We start from the raw sequence: 17,107 nt of genomic DNA on the forward strand, positions 1-17,107 counted from the left end.
ACTTTTACCACAAAAAGCGAACTGTTTCCGCTCAGTCAGAAACCAGTGGTGTGCTCCTTGTGCGCAGTCTGTAAAACAGGCTCTCTTTCAGAGGGACACATTTAACGTGTTTGTGGTTTCATTGCTTTCGTGTTTACAAAAGCTACAAAATATAATCTTCTTTCGGAAAATAATTTACATAGGTAAAGATGACTTTTGCACTGATCAGAAATTTTCAGATTGTTTTTGTGGAAATTAAACATAGCACATCATTCGTCACTGCACCCACATAAACCAGTTGTAAGCTATAGTAAGGTAACACAATTCAATTTATATTAAAACTTAAAACTATTACAAGGTTAAATAATTTAGCTATTAGAATTACAAAAACTCTTCAAAGAAAAACACTTTCTGATTGCGCAATGCGATTTTGTTTCACATAAGCATTTTAAATTCCATGTAACATATTTGTACCCTGATCTTATTTAGTATAAAGCCGTAATTTTGTTAAGTAAATTTTGGGATCATTATTTTTATGTTAAAGAAAAAAGAAAGAAAGGTTATAATACAATAGTATTTGCAAAAAACGGTACAATTCATTTGAATATCTCTATACTAAGTTAGAAATTACAGGACAACAGTATTTATTGACCAGATACAGTGCATCTTTTTAAACCGGTAAGAATCGTTGGGTTTTTTTGGTACATTCGTTTTATATCGATTTAAAAATGTGTTCGTATTTTATGTAATGTTTTGTGATAATCCAATCATTAGTTAATAAAGGTTATTAATCGTACCTTTAAAAGTTTGATAATATATTCATTGTAACTAATTTAGTTATAAACTAAATATATATCATCAGAGTAAATTTAACTAAATTATTGGTAAACATTCTTGTTATACCTGATTTATTAAAGATTATCAATATTATGGATATCTGGATTTAATCAAACATAATACATTTTCCGTACAATTCCGTAAGTGTCGGATTAAATGTTTTCGTAAACTCCGTATTGACGCATATTATATTTGACTATCATAGTGATCCTGTATGTTCATACGAGTTTGATGCTGACGATGACGATTATCAGTAGTAGTGATAACAGTTCGCCCCTGCCTGCCCTTCATTATCAGAGCGGTCTCACAACAGGCCCCAAGTGCACACGAATCGTCCCGTTTCGTTTTTTGCAGCCGAGAGCTGCATATCATACCAGCCCTTCTTATCACAGAATGACTCAATGACAATGCCCAGTAACATGACATGAGGTGACCAAGCAGAGGGACACATGCTCCAGATGAGCACTGACGAGATTAACAAGCGCAGGTCTCTACCCATCCACACCACACGTCCACGGAGAACCCCTCTAAGAGATCCCGTCCATTTTCGTCCAAATGGTAGACACACCTACAGTATTGCAATAGTAGAACTCTGTTTTTATATTTCTCCTTGCGCATTAAACACAATAGTATGATTAAGATCAAAATGTGCCCGTATTAAAACATTCTTACCTCATGAAATCTGATCCTCCATTTCAGTAAAAATCCACGTAGTCTATGAGTGCAATAAAAAAGCAAAACCGAATTCGATTTTCGGAGCCTTTCTGGAGCTAGTTATAATTTGGGAGCTAACGGTCGTCTGGGGTCCTGATCTTCAGTCCGCATATGAGTTTTATCACGAAACAGCTGGACCACAAAAAAGACGCTCCTCACGTCCTCAGAAGTAAGAAAAACACCCCCGTGAGTTCTTCTGCCCCTACCCCTGCCCCCTGTTCTTGAACTGCTGACGTTGCTACTGTCAGTCACTGATACACTCCCAAAAAGTGAGTTCACGTCCAAAAATCTCTGGCAAAAGTTACAAGCTTTGCCTGCGCAAAGTGCCGAAATCACCGGAAAGCTCCAACACTCGGAGGACTAAACGCCCAAACTCAGATCTATGTGTAGGACAATATATCTTCTCCTCCTGGGCTTAACGTTTGTCATTTTGTGACATCCGAAAACCAGTGATCACTTTTCAGACTCAGGTCCTTTGTATGCACTGGTCCTTTTCTTTAATAAGAACTGCAGGAAAGAAATCTTCTACGTGATTATGATGGCAAGGGGTTGCGCTTGAAATACACAGGTAACTAACCCTGGCTTACTCAAAGGAGAGAGGCAACAGTCGCGTTCTCTTTTAGAGTCCATTGCGTTTACTAGTAGGCCGCACTGTCTTCCTCGAAAGAGAATTTGAGGACTTCTAAGACAAACTGTTACTGTGATTATGTATTTTTCTACCATGCATATTATAAGTGACTGTTTGGAAAAGAGAGATTATCATATCAAGCCTGCCATTTTCCTGTCACATCAAGAGATTGCTATATACTCGCTGCAGATTGGCCATAACTGCATCCAACTGCAATACAAGAAAATAAATATTTACTGTAATTATCATGCCACAAATCAGAGAATAGCTTTCCATAACACTATGGTAGGGTTTTGGTAACACATTCATATGGTTACATTGGGAAGACGCCACAGGACAGAGTACAAATCTTGTTCCACAATACTATATATATATCAAAAATTATTTTAATGTTCTAATTGCGCTACTGCTACAATGTATATATGTTCTAATCTCTCCTCAACATTCAGAACATTATTTCTTTGACCAAGTATATGGAAATCAATGTCCTTTCATTATATCAAAACGCAAACTGGCCACAGTTTAAAGAAAAATGATTTGTTGAATGTTCCTCTATTAATTAACACAGTACGTTTTTCATCATTACAGTTAAATGCAGAACTTTATTGAGCAGGGCCAAGCAGGATTGCAAATAATAATTATTCCTGGAATCAAGAGCAGTGAAATTTGAATTTTTTTACTTAATGAAAAACTTTTCTTAACCCATCATAAAAATGCATTTAGCTTCTTTGTTTAAGTATTGCACTTCAGAAATGGCATATCTAGTATGGCACAGCAGGAATACTCAAGGGCAGTATTACACATTAAACATGACGGCAGTCCATTGTGAAGCATGCATGCGCCCACATAAAAACACAGTAAGTTTTGCTAATGACCATGCAGGCTACTCGCTGAATGGAGAATTAAAGGCACAGTACAAAAACTATGAAGCCGAAGAAAAAAATCACAATCTCACTTTTTAAATGCTAGCATTATTTAACATTCAATATATTGTATGTTACTAAGGAAGCATACAAAAGGTCTAAGGCAGGTAGCATTACCTTTCCTTCAATATGAATGATGTAGGTTTATAACTCAGTGAAAGAACTTTTGTTTCCATCTGCATACTGTTACTTCTAAAAGCTTTGTGCAGCTTTATGATACCCGTCTGAAAGATTTAAAACCTTATGTGAACTGGAATATCATTCTTCAGTTGCACAATAAATAACAAACTAACACTAAAGCACTTACTGTATGAAGCACCTTCATAGTGAAGAAATTGCTGTCTGTAAGGCCTCAAAAATAGTTAGCCCATCAATATGAACCCACAATGAATTTTGAACACTAAGAGTGAAATTTATCAGTAATATGATCTGCTATATGAGTTGCTAACTTATTAACAATAAAATAGCACATTAAAGTTGACTGAAACAAATCATTTTCATGTTATACAACATACATACCTGTGATGCTGCCACTTTTTAAAATGATCTCAATAAGAGTTCTTTATTTCTATATTATTATTCTCAAAGTCTGTTTTTAAATAATTTAATAATTAATAAGTACTAAAATATATCCACTTCTGATTTGTAAACTAATCTAATGCATTTTACATTTTGGCCCATGCACACACTTTCACTGGCATATTGTATAAGAAGAGCCATGTTTCTGAACATTTATATTTATTCACAGTAGTCAGCAAACTGTGAATAATGTCTCAGTGTATATCCCATTTTATTGCCTAAAATATTCCAAAATAAAATATGAGTGTCGGTGAAAGTAAACAGGTCTAATCGCAAGGTTAAAAGACTAATAAATTACCAGAAGAACTGGATTCTTGAGAAAGTGATTTATGTTGTTGGGGACCAAAAAATATTGGAGAAGAAAGTAAATACATACACACATGAAAGGGGCTTTTAATTGAGTGTTTTAGAGATATGAGAGCACGGCTAATTATACTCATATATTTATTTGAAACCGTTAGCCTTCAAATTAGCAAGGTTTTTTAACAACTATGACAAACCTCTAATGTTTAAGCCGCATCTTATTGTTTTGTTAATAAGAAACAAACTATTTGTGGTTATAATATGATTATTACTTGTAAATATGGTCACTTGTTATACTGTTTTGGCTACACAATTCGCAACAATTTTAAGAAATAAAAAACTTTAACAGATCTTTAGACTAAAGTTACTTTATATCATTTTGGATACTGTTTCTCGGTAGATTACAGTCACTAGTGATATTAATTTTACTCATTATTATCAATACTATTCCTATATTGTTTATGAACAGTTCCAATAACTTACTGTAGGATGATGGCCTCGTCTCTCTTCAGATTCTTTGAAAAATAGAGTTTAGGTTTAATCACAAGCATAGAAAATAGCTACAGACTTCAGTTAAATATGGTTGAGGGTTTTGTGGATGAATTTAACTGCAAAAAATAACAGTAAACACAATGCAGGGGCACTAAATGTATATTTAAATAAATGTTCTACAATTATTAATACTACTACTAATAATAATAATAATAACAATAAAGGAGGTAAAAATAAGGATTTTACTTTTTTGAATTAGAAATTAATAAATTAGTTAATTAATTTTAACAGTTGTAAGCCATAAAAACTAAATTTCTTGATTGCAGATAGGAGAAATACAAATCGATATATATTCGCTGTTTCAAAGAGACAGCAGTTACCTTTATTAAATCAATGTGAGTTTGACATTTCTAAGAGAAAAACGGACACCAACTATAGCTTCCATCTTATGGTAAACGTCGCGATGACTTTTTTTTTTGGCTCTCATTATGATGCATTTTCTGCACTTAAGGCAACATCAATGTTCATTTTAATGTCAAAGCTAAAGCAATGAAACTACTTAAAAGTCCACTTGCGTTTAATTACTTGTATTTTGTTTCACTCAACAATAAACTGTTCACTAATAATAAGCACAGGAGGAATGCGTCTGAACAGTTCGAGGGAGCGGCCGGCTGCAGTATCCTGATTGGCACAGCCAGGGTGCCTCCATCACCAGCATTTCTTCCCAGCACTTGGACAACTGGTCGCCAGTCCTGCAGCGAATGGCCTACACAGCACCGACACTCCTAGTGACGAGGTTCGGTTGACACTTATTTGCTAATGGTGATCTTCGAGAGTCTGGTGCTCCATGAGCTTTGAGCCACCAACGCGTGACAGGCTGAAACTCGCTACCCTTCTGGTGTGTGAAGAACCCAAGAAAAGGGAAGGAATTAATGAAGGTGTGAAAGCAGCACACTTCAGAAGCAAAGCAGGCGGGCAAAGAGGCCGCTTAGCACCATGCCATTAAAGCGTCACCCTCGCATACACCAGGCAGCGACATACACCTCAAGTTCGACTTTATTACATTGTAATCTTACGAAGTTTGTAAAAACTACAACAGTAATTATTGCACCTGGATCAAAAACAGACTGGCGTGATCTTACCTTGTGATTTTTGCGGTTTCTCCAATTTATGATGTTTAATTATAAATGTATTTCTCTAACTGAACAGCACAAATTCTTTACAAGTTTTTTTTTTTTCTTAACGTGCTGATAGAAAATGGCTGAAGCTTTAAGGGGGCTGATTTTAAACGCGATTTCTGAAAGTGAATTTAAACTTTATTCACTCCCACTGTCACGTGGTTTAAAAATTAGGACCAGGAGCAAAATAAACTGAACGGAGTTCAGGCTGATAAGACAGCTTTATTGTGTATGTGTGTGTGTCTGTGTGTGCGAAAGAGAGGCAGAGACAAAGAAAAAGAGAGAATTCGCAGATTAAAGTTTAATATTAATCTCAAATGTATATGGGAATCAAACATTATAGTGGCCTGTGTTAGTTTCTGGTTTTCCGACGTATATGTAAGTGCGTGGTGTAGCATATTTCTTGGGATATTTCTGAGTAATTCGACATTGACTATTTAAACAAAATATTAAATATCAATGAGCCTAATCAATTTCATTATTATTTGTTCATTATTCATGTAGACTCTGCGCGTTTTCCTGTCTATTTTTCAAGTGGATCAGAGTTTTTTTCTGACTCCCCCAAGTACCCACAGTGAACGTGACGAAAAGATTCTTCAGCACACATGTTATGAATCAATCCGTTATCTTTTGGTTTAATTGGTTGATAATCCTCACAACACCTCTACTTATATTCAGTTGCCAGCGTGCGTATCTACTCGCTTTGTGATGTGCTTTAGTGCAGTGTTTATTTCAACGGATCCTTTCAAATGATCATTAACAGGTGATCTAAAAAAGTCGTCGGCCATAAATTAATAAAATTAAAATAAAAGGAAAAATTAGAAACAACGTTACGACAGGAATGCGTGACGACGGTTCAGGAGCAGATAAATACTGTGCTTTTGATCTTGTGGTTTATTTTTAGCGACTAAGCACTCTATAAATGTTTAAACGTCATAAAATATACAGAAAACAGAAGTTTCTGCACAAATGCAAATAATTTCTTTAAAATTATGGATCCGTGTAAAGATTAGCAAATTGTATTTTAGTAGAATCTCGAAATGGAAAGCAAAATCTTCTCGAAAGTTCAAGGACATTTGGAGCAAACACGATTCATTCCACTGCGATCTTTTAAAGGTATCAATGTATCAATGTGAACAAGAGAAATGCTACTCATTTCACTCGTTATTGTTAAAATTAAGAAATAAATAAATGAATGCCGTTTTGCGCATTTTGTGTTAAATGACTTACCTTCTTTTAAAAATAAGAGCTGAATGTGGTTAAAGTTAATCCATTTACAAGCCGAAACTGATCCACTTGTTGCTTCAATTTATTTGTTTTCTTTTTCTGAATATATTGGTTCGTTTCTAGTATTTACTATATCTGTTTATTTATTAAATTCACACCTTATATAACTGTTCAATCATCAGAGGTCGTGAATTGTAGAATCGGATTGATTTTATAAGTGCAATAGACAAATAAAAAGCAATATACAAAAGTTGCCTTTTTAAATAGTGAATTATAAAGGTTATGTATGTGCCTTTCAGAGCAATGAGTGTTATTTTTTATAATTAAGAGACAAAATATCTGTTATTTTGTAATAATGTATTTACAATAAAATTCCTGTAGGAGATTGAGGGCAATACAATATTACAATGGGTACTAGCAATGATAACTCTAATGAGGGTCACACGAAAAAAAAATATTGGGAAGATTTAAACCCAAATTTAAAGTGAGACTGTATTTTAACTATGGCGAAATAAAAACTCTGTAATAAGCCACAGATATATGATGAATTGTGCTTGTTTTTGTTAAATCTCCATACCCACCTTTCGTGCGACTCATTTTTAACTCCTCTCCTCTTAATACGAAGCTAATATCAGTAAAATGCTTTCTTTCAATAAGACCCGTCGCTGAGTATCACAGACTTCTTCGTTAACATGAGCATCGCAAACGCGAGGAAAGCCGACGAGATGCCCCCGCACTCCTCTTGTCACTTGCGCTGGTAAGTCTCATGATATTAGGGGGCTGCTCGTTAACTTAAGGGCACAGTTGTGCCGCCCCATTACAGAATGCGAAGAGCAAATGTGTTAAGTGCTTGAATGGGGCATGCTTCTCGTGTCTTGCGTTGTCACTTGCGACTTTGTCACTGTGTACCTTTTGGATATCAAGGTATTTGTTTTCAAGTGCAATAACCTTAAGCTTTCCGTGATTTGCATTTTGACTTCGTAATGATTTTAAATTTCTCTAATGAAATTTAACTTTGGATAAGTTCACAAAACTTTGATTATTAGTCTAGAGTCATATAAACACAGAGCACTTAAAATAGTTCAGTATAAATTAATGTTCCAATAAGTGTCTTGCTCTTGAAGCTGCAACTAAGTGGGCGAGTTTATCGGCAAGACATTTACGCTACCACAAATAATATATTTTTTTTATATTTAGCTTTAAGCAAGAGACCAGTGAAGAGCAGTAGTAGATCCTTAATCATGTTAATTTTTAATAATAATGTAATTTTTTTTCAAACAGTCACTCTTTGTGTTTGTATTATATCATGTAATATTGTAATTCTTTGCTTTGTTGTGTATTTCATTTTCATTAGAATCTGTGAAGTGGAAAAAACATACTCTCTCTCTCTCTATATATATATATATGTGTGTGTGTGTGCACGTATGTGTGTATATATATATATATATATATATATATATATATATATATATATATATATATATTGAATTCCAGAAAGTTAGTTTTTACAGTTACTGATGTAAAACAATAATGTCCACTTCACAGGCAACTAGTTGTCCCAAACTTCCCCACTGCTGCAGAAGCAGTGAAAGAGTGGAAACAAAAACAGAAGTAAAATGTTTTGCTAGAATTTTAATTATTCTTTAATTTAATTCATTGATTGCAAGATGTTCTCCTCTTGAACCTTTCAATAACAGCTTCAAAAGGAACCATAGAAACGAGGATTTTGCAGACAAGACTTATTGGGTGCCACAAGTTTAAGGCCACTAAAACATATTCTCTGTTCTTTAATCCATTATTAAATCTGCTAAATCCAGATAACGGTCTCTGGGACAAATGTATTTCAATAAAAGTAATATTCAAAAAATAGTTATTCGACCATATATAATTCAATAAAATAATTTTCTTTTTTTACTTATACCCATAAAGGAAAATTTAAATCCAGCCAAACCAAATTTATATGTAGAATGTAATTTTGGTATTTTTCTATATTTTATATTATTTCAATTCTAATTTTTTTAAACATTTGTCTGATACACTAATAGAGAGCTTTGATTACTGAATATAAAACAAAACCATCACTTTCACCGCAACACATTCCAATAGTAAAAACACAGTCCAGCTACCACACTGTCAAGAAGTGATTTTATTGCCACTGTCTAAAAGATCTGAGATGTTATAACCAAGCTATTGAATTTTAATCTTATAGTCAAATTTCACATCTTCCTAGTGAGGATTTGCCTTTTGTAGCTTCAGTGTAGAGTAACCTGGAGCTAATATGTATAAAAAATTGCAAGCGAGCTAGATATTAATGTTCTCATGTTCATAATGTTCAGATTAAAATTACCAATGAAAACATACACTTTCTCTTAACACCCTAAAACCCCCCTCCTCCCCAAACACCCAACACACTGACAGGAAGTCAATCAATAAATTTATTTTTCTCATAATGCTCCTTTCTTGGAGCACACAATCATAAGGCGTTTTACTAGAATTTACTAGAATTACAATTGTTCATCAAGAGTTACATAGTGACTCTTTGGAATAATGATGTGATGAAGAGTAAGGAGAGTTTTTATATTTTGAAGTAGAAGAACAATGGTCAGACTCCAACAAGTGTTTCTTAGCTAGATGAAAAATATTTTGACTACTGCATAGAAATGATTTTCAAAACTCACAGTGCTTCCATGAAATATTTAATTTTGGTTGCAACAAAAGATCAAAACGTTTGCCAGGAATTATTAAACTAAAAGGTGTCACAACATGCAATTAATTTGTTGTTAGTGTTTAGATGGTAGAAGGTACTGGATGTATAATACATGACATTATATAATGGAGTCAGATTTTCTGTATCTAATATATACTCAAGGCTGATCGTCATAGCAGAACTGGGTATCATCTGTGAATAGTATATGAGGTGTCATAGTAATAAAATGTAGATTTCAAGCTGTCAAAAGTAATATGCTTCACGTTTGTAAGGTGGCAATAAGATCAAGGCATGCAAAAGTGAGAAAAAACAATGCTTAGACAAAGATATGCCAGTATGCACAGATATTAGATTTGGTAAGTTTAAAAGTTCAAGTTGGTGTTCATTCATCCATGATGAGAAGGCAAAGCCATGCATAGAGACTTGAACTAAAACCTGAGAATTAAAAGAAAAAGGCAAAGGAAGATCTGTGCATTAGAGGTGGTACGTGAATCAATTTGAAGAAATTAAATGCTTATGAAATGAATGTAGAGTGAGAAGAGAAGTTAGCCCATGCAGCACTAATCCTTGAGACAGCTGAAAAGGAGAGGACAGAAGGTTAGTCCATAATATAAACATGGACTGGACTTAAAGGAAAATTTTGGACCAGCCTAGCACATTACCCATTATTCCAAGCTTTTGGATGGAAATAATAAACATGTATTGGCTAACTATATGAAACGCTGATTAAAAGCTGAGAAGGATACAAACAGAGAAGAGATAGGGAGAAGCAACTTGATCAGCTCTATTTCTGATCAGAAGTAGAGCAGTCCTTCTGCAATTGCCAAAACAACAAACACTGAAGATAATATTGTTGGTTGTTGTCTGAGAGAAAGGTTGACAGTTTTTTATGAATTATGCATTTAAGTAATTTTGGCAGAAATAGCAAGAGTGAGGTAGGATGATAATGCTCAAAAATGAACAGATGAATAATGAACAAAAATGAAAAGAGAGCTTCTTGAGAATGAAAATAACATGAGCCTGCTTGAGGTCTCCAGGAAAAATAAAAATAGAATAGATATATGGAAACAGAGAAGGAGAAATGGACTGAAGGAGCTGCTGATTCGAGTGCACAAATGGTGGGTCTGTGGTTACAGTCAGAAGTCACAAGGTTAGGCACAGGATAGATGAAAGAAAATGAAGAGTCCATTATTGGTGAGTCAAAATAATACTACATGTGGAAGCTTAAATTGTTTATGAATATCAGAAACCTTGTAAAGTGAAGATTGAGGCAAAGTCATCAGTTGACATGGATATCTGGCTGGTAGCAACAGGAGGGTTCTGCATACACTTCAAGGTAGAGAAGTGTCAACAAGGATTCCTTTCATAATTTTCACTGGTGTTTTTGGAATATGATAGAAGAAATACTTGGAAAAAAGAAGACCGAACTGACTTTTCCAGGATCATCAGGAACGATTGTTGTTTTTCTTTCACAAACCACTTTAGTCTACCTGAAGTTCCCTTTAGGCGAAATGGAAAATAGAGGTTAATGAGGGCTAAGGAAGAGAAGTGCAAGCTGGATGTAAGACCATAGAACAGTGAAACATCAGGAAACATATACGAGGAGGAGAGAATGAGAGTTGGGCAAAGCCATCTAGATGTGGAAGTACACAAAACAACAGTAAAGACAGAAGTGCACAAAAAAAGACAGCTTACATGACAATGGAAGGGGTGCAGAAGAGGGAATAATTGCATGGACTGAGATTTGTAGAATAATAATAATAGAATAATAGATTGGACGCGAGGAAGGGCAAAACTGTAATAGTGAATAATGTAATAGTGAAATCAAGTTGATATTTAGGTGAGTAAATAGGGAAGATTTGGAGAGACAAAAATAAAAGTAGGAGGGGAAGCCAGATGAGACATAAGACTCAAAATATATGCTTAGGTATCTAGTCTCTAAAAAGATGATTGCATCTAAAACGGGGAAGCTGATGAGGGATAGAAATCAAGGACTTATTGTGGACCTAGAGGATAAAGGAAAGATGGGTGAACAACATGTAATTCAAATTAAAGAAAAGAAAGCACACAAAAATGATGGGGAACAGTGAAGATCTTTGTAAGTGATAACAAAAAATGAGCCGCACTCCAATATGTCAACTGCTAGAAAAACTTCTCTTAAGAGGAGAGTGCTTCTGGAGCTTTTGAGTTAATGAGGTGATCTAAGTTTCTATTAGATGTAAATCAATAGAAAATTTCAATGCTAAACAATAATAAAGTCTGCTTTGTGAGAAAAGGACTGTCAGTTCTAGAATCCATTTGAAAAAAAATGTAAAGAGGAAAGGACAACAAGGCAGGAGTAATAAAAATCAGACTATGAGACGGGAGTTCTCAATAACTTGATGAAAACATCACTGAAAAAATAATAATAGCAAATAGACTAATATTTTTCTGTTCTCTTAAAAATACCAGAGGGGCATGATTAACTGGTAGTGTCAAACTAGGATTCATAACACTAGAGCATTGTTTGATAAAGGAGGCAAAGTACTACTTACTCAGTCAATATCTCAATGGTTATATACACAATAATTACAAAATCTGATTTTTGGTTACAGATTTCCCCAGCTTATCCACTTAGCCAGCAAATAAAATTTACTTTAGATACTATAACAAGCCGCTAATTAAAAATATCAAGAAAAGGTCACTACTACAGTTCTCAATGCAGTGCTCAGATAATTCTTTACTGACTTGATAATTTGTTGTAATATAAATTTTGCATGATGATATAGGCTCAGTTCCAGTCAGTATAGCAAAATTATTTCCTTTATGATGCAAAATTTTATTTTTTTACAGATCTGGGCTTAATTCTATTCCCCCTTTTTTGATGTAAGCTACAATTATAGTTGCACAATGTGTGTGGGTTGGACATCAAGGCCATGGTAGTGATTGTCTTATGTTTTTAATTCTGACGAGTGAAACAGGGCTATGACACTGCCACCACAGAGTCAACAAGACTTTCTGGCTGACAAATGATGAAAGATGTTCCCTAGCTGGGGCAGTTGAGACCATTTTGCTCATTTAAGGATGAAGACAGGTGAATTGCCAGAAAACCAGTACCCAACCACTAGGGGGCAGCCCATAGTCCCAGAGTGGGAGAGTTGGAACTCTGTTGCTCCTTGAAGGGAATGGGTAACTGAAGAGCTTTTATAGGGACTTGGCATTTTAAGGAGTGTCTACAATGAGATCTAACTTGCTTTCATTGTACCCAAAAAGGGCTGCATCAGAAGTAATTTTGGAGCTTTGAGATGGGAGACAGATTTGGACAAGGGCTCACTTATTGGAGAAAGAGAGGCCAGGGCAATAAAAAAAAGACTTGGGGTTAATAAAGAAGAGTGCGCTACATGGGTCAGACACCCCATCTGGTAAACAGTAATTCATAATATGTGATGCCCAAATCCACTAGTCTAGTTTCTTGTTTGTGTATGCCTTCTTTATGTATTTTGAATTTAAGATAAAACATCTTATTTTCTGCTTTGGGTGGCCACAATCCATATATGAAGAGATGCTTGAAGCCCTCTGCTTTGCTAATAAAAATATTATTGAAACACTAGGGGGCTTTGCCTGATGCTCGCTTTGCTCGCCAACCCTTTTCCCCTCCCCGCCATTGCTATGTGCCATTGTGAAGAGGGGGGCTGAATGCACCCCAAGGAGACGCAGCCACTCCTTCAAAACCCCTCTTAAACGGTGATACAATGGGAAACAAATACAGTTTGTTTTTTAACTCCTCTCTGCTCGATCAGCTGCTGGCTTGCTGCTACTACCATGCGATCTTAACTTCATTCGCATACCACTTCCACATACCCCCATAAACCCCAACCCCCAGCGCTATACGCCGTTGTGAAAGGGGGGCTGAAAGCACACCAAGGAGATGTGGCCACTCCTCTGAAACCCCTCTTAAACAGTGATACTTTGGGAAACAAGTAACAGTTGTTTTGTTTACCTCCTCTTTGCTCGATCAGTAGCTGGCTTGCTGCTGCTGCTGCTATGCCACGTGATCTGCATTTTGTGCTGTGCTTCGAACGTTTAAAAGCCTGTACAGAACCTGAATATTCAATTTTTTCGCTGTTCCGTAATTTCACCAAGTAATATTTTCAGTTTGTTTGTTAATGCAATCTTTACTCTCATGTTTTGAGACTTTTGAATTGTCCTACTTCCATTATCTCTAACCTGCTCTGCATGTGTATCACGGGACTTGCTTCCAAAGGTTGTAGTATGACATGATTTGTCCATCTCGCAGGAAATGAAAGTGTCTCTCTGTCTCTCTTCAAAAGATCACGTTGTCCGCCAGATTTTCTTTTATAATAGAGAGACGAATACTTTGTCTTATCATTATTAGCTTCTCAAATATGAATAGTCTGGTTGAGTTAACTGAGTTACTCAATAATCCGTTATTTTAGGGCAGGTTAGAGGCTGTCTTTTCCAGAATATATAGCTGAATAGTGAGTGGCCTTCTTGTCTCTAGTAAAACTTCTTTCAAAGAGAACTTAGAGACGAAGAGGGCTGCTTGGTTGGATATTTCAGCAAGTCTTAGTCCAGAAGAAGGTGATCCTGGACAAATCATATGATTAGGAAATCTTTGAAGAGTGGCAGCTTCAGAGCTGGACTCTTGGCTGCAGTATCAAAGTTGTCTTAAAGTTTAAAATTTATTTGGGGCAAGTAATATCCCTTCCAACCACTAGCAAGCAGACTGGTGGCCACCAACATGCTAAGAGATTCATGTGACTCAGGAAGTGAAAGGATATAAATAGTTGCTCAAAGGGCAGAACATTTGGTCTGAACCTTTCCTTGAAGGTGGATTAACAGTATTGGAAGAAAAAAAAAAGATTTCAGATCTTAGGCATCTGGTATATTGATATGGTGAACCAGAAAATTCTGTTTAGTAAGATGTAAGCTGGCAGACCATTGTTTGCTGTGTTGGCCTACTGTGGATCCTCAGTTTATGCCAGATAATTAAAATAAATCCATTATGCATTATTGAACCCTCTTTACTCTGGCAAATTCACAGAAGAATGAAAGGCTATGACAGCAGAACAGGACATTAGGTAGGAATGAATGGGCAACCATCCATTGCTACACACAATTATGTACACCAGCAAAAGTAAATATACCAGGGAAAGTTATAGTCAGCAGTTAAATTAACATGAATGCCTTTGGGAAACAGAAAAAACATTAGACAGTGCAAAAAAGTCAAATAAACAAGAGGAGGATTTGCAAATTTCATACTGACAGTGACTGGAATGCAGGTTTTTGGAACCGTGAACAACTGTGCCATCAAAACCCCCTATTTAAAATAACGCTTACTTTATCTGCTAGGCTCATGACTGTCTTGTTGAGGATAATAGGCTGCCCCTAGAAGTCATAATGATTTATTTTTTTCAGCTAACCACCGTCATATTACTCAAATTCCTGGAAGTATTTTTTAACAAAACAATAATCTGTGGACAGTTAACAAAGAGGAGTGTAATCAACAAAATATGCATGTGAACCATTAGAAAAACAGTAAAATCCATTTAAACTTTAAAGAAGTGAAACTGCAAATAGTTTGGGCCAAACGACTAATTATTCTAAACTAATCCTTCTGGGCCTAACTCACTAGCCAAAATGTTCTGTGTAAGACAAAAATTAAGAAAAAAACTGAACTTTACATCAATGATATTTCTGATCAACTAGTCAAATTGCTTAAATGGCTTATTCCATTTCTAAGATCATAAAGAGCAGGAGCCTAGTTCTGGGCTCAAGGCAGAAACAACCCTCCACAGGACCTCAGTCCAGAAAGACTAATGATGTACAAATAAGATGGGAAAATGTTGTGGTAAGAAAGTGATGATTTGGAGTGCATTTGTATTTAAAAATTAAAATAATAAAATACTATATATTCATAATAAATTACAACCAATCATAAAGCTGTTTCATTTCAGTCTGAAAGTCAGAGTTGTTATTCTCTATATAATCTTTAATAACATACAGAGACACAGTGTTCAATTATTGCTATATAGTAATTATAAAAAGGTTGTATCCCTAATATAATGGGTTATCCCACCTCCATGCTACAGAGAAACTTAACTGCATATTTAAAGACTGCATATGCTTTGAATGCACAACCCATTAATTTTCATTGTGTTGCTTCTGATGTCACCTGACTCTTGCCTTAATTTAATTTCTTGGTTTTAGCTAGTGAATGTCTTTTTTTCACATTATCCTACTTCTTAGTTTCTAACCTTCTTCTTTTAGCCCCACCACCACTTCTTTTAGCCCCACCACCTCTTATTTGCTGCCTTGTTGAGTGGAGTGCCTTTGGTCCTTACCTGTTACTTCAGGTCATTGCAAAAGGTGTTCTAAACAACATGGGGTTAGCAATTTGGGTGCCTCTTATTTAATTATTCTGCTACTCGTTTTTATTACTAATTGTTGAGAATCTCATGTTATGACAATTTAAGAATATGGTGAGTTGGCAGCCTATATGTGAACAGTTGAATACAAAAATAACCGTAGAGAAATCTAACTCAGAGAAGGAGTGCATACATGTTCAGAAAAGTCTTCATTGCAGTTTTGATTTCAGTCCACCACTCTGGAGTGCCATTCATATGGCCAGGATGACCTATGACAGATCTGGGAAATGTATATAAATTGTTCTACTGTGGAAACCAAATTAGAAGGAGAGAGTCATTGAAGTTAATGTTAGAGTCACAATGATAAAACTGGCAGTTGGGGATTTGACCATAAACATTGTATCAGCTTACACCCCAGTTTCTGTAAAAAAAATCAAAACTGCTTTAGAGGATTAAGTGGGAAGGATAACTGAAAAAGAGAAATATTTCCAAAGATGAAACCTAAATGGCCATATTGGCAAGACACCAAGGGTCTAATTTCTGGAACTTTGCATGGATTCAGGCGTGATTCGAGTGTAACAATATGTCAATTCAAAAAAAAAAAGTCTAATGTATAAGTAAAAAAAAATCACGTTTACACAGGTCTATGCAATTTACCCTTAATAAATTACAATCATCTTATAAATGTGCATACCTGAATGCATCTCGAACACTGCCCTAAAACATCCATGTGTAGAGCATGCTGATGAACCTCATACATATGCAACCACGATGATGTTATTGGCTGGTAGAACAGCCTTCCACCTGTCATGTCGAGACCCCACTAACAGCATTCAAGAGTATCTGACTGCAATCTGCAGCTGAGAGTGCAGATCCAGATATTGCTGCAAATTGCATATGAAAACTGGATGTAGTGCCTTGCTGGTCAGTTAATAGCTTCCAGCACAGTGGGCATGAAGGAGTGAAGCTTGTCTGAGAAGTGACAACAGGTAGCCGATATAAACTGACAAATAACCAACAAAGTTCTTTAGAGCAAATACGCAGCATTTGCTGTCTTAAAAGGGGAACTAAAATGCAGTCTGTACATCATATTCATTATTTCTGAGGTGTCAACACACATTATAATAACAGCTTGGTGATATCTATTATTATGCATGCAAGTTGTCATTTAT

The 17,107-nt window shown here is 35.5% G+C and overlaps 1 protein-coding gene across 2 annotated transcripts in view; it reads right to left on the bottom strand.

The window, feature by feature from the left end:
* The window catches only part of tbx4 (T-box transcription factor 4), a 106,726-nt gene extending 101,046 nt beyond the window's left edge, over window positions 1-5,680 (bottom strand). Inside the window, exon 1 of one of the 2 annotated variants that reach the window (XM_039756730.1) lies at window positions 5,598-5,680. The gene's annotated coding sequence lies outside the window, so the exon portion shown is untranslated. Of the gene's footprint in view, window positions 1-1,488; window positions 1,684-5,597 lie in introns of those variants that run through there. The other variant, XM_039756731.1, reaches the window with a different exon arrangement.
* Between the last annotated feature and the right edge of the window lie 11,427 nt (window positions 5,681-17,107).

The sequence above is a fragment of the Polypterus senegalus genome, chromosome 6, assembly GCF_016835505.1.
Source record: "Polypterus senegalus isolate Bchr_013 chromosome 6, ASM1683550v1, whole genome shotgun sequence".
NCBI lineage: Eukaryota > Metazoa > Chordata > Cladistia > Polypteriformes > Polypteridae > Polypterus > Polypterus senegalus.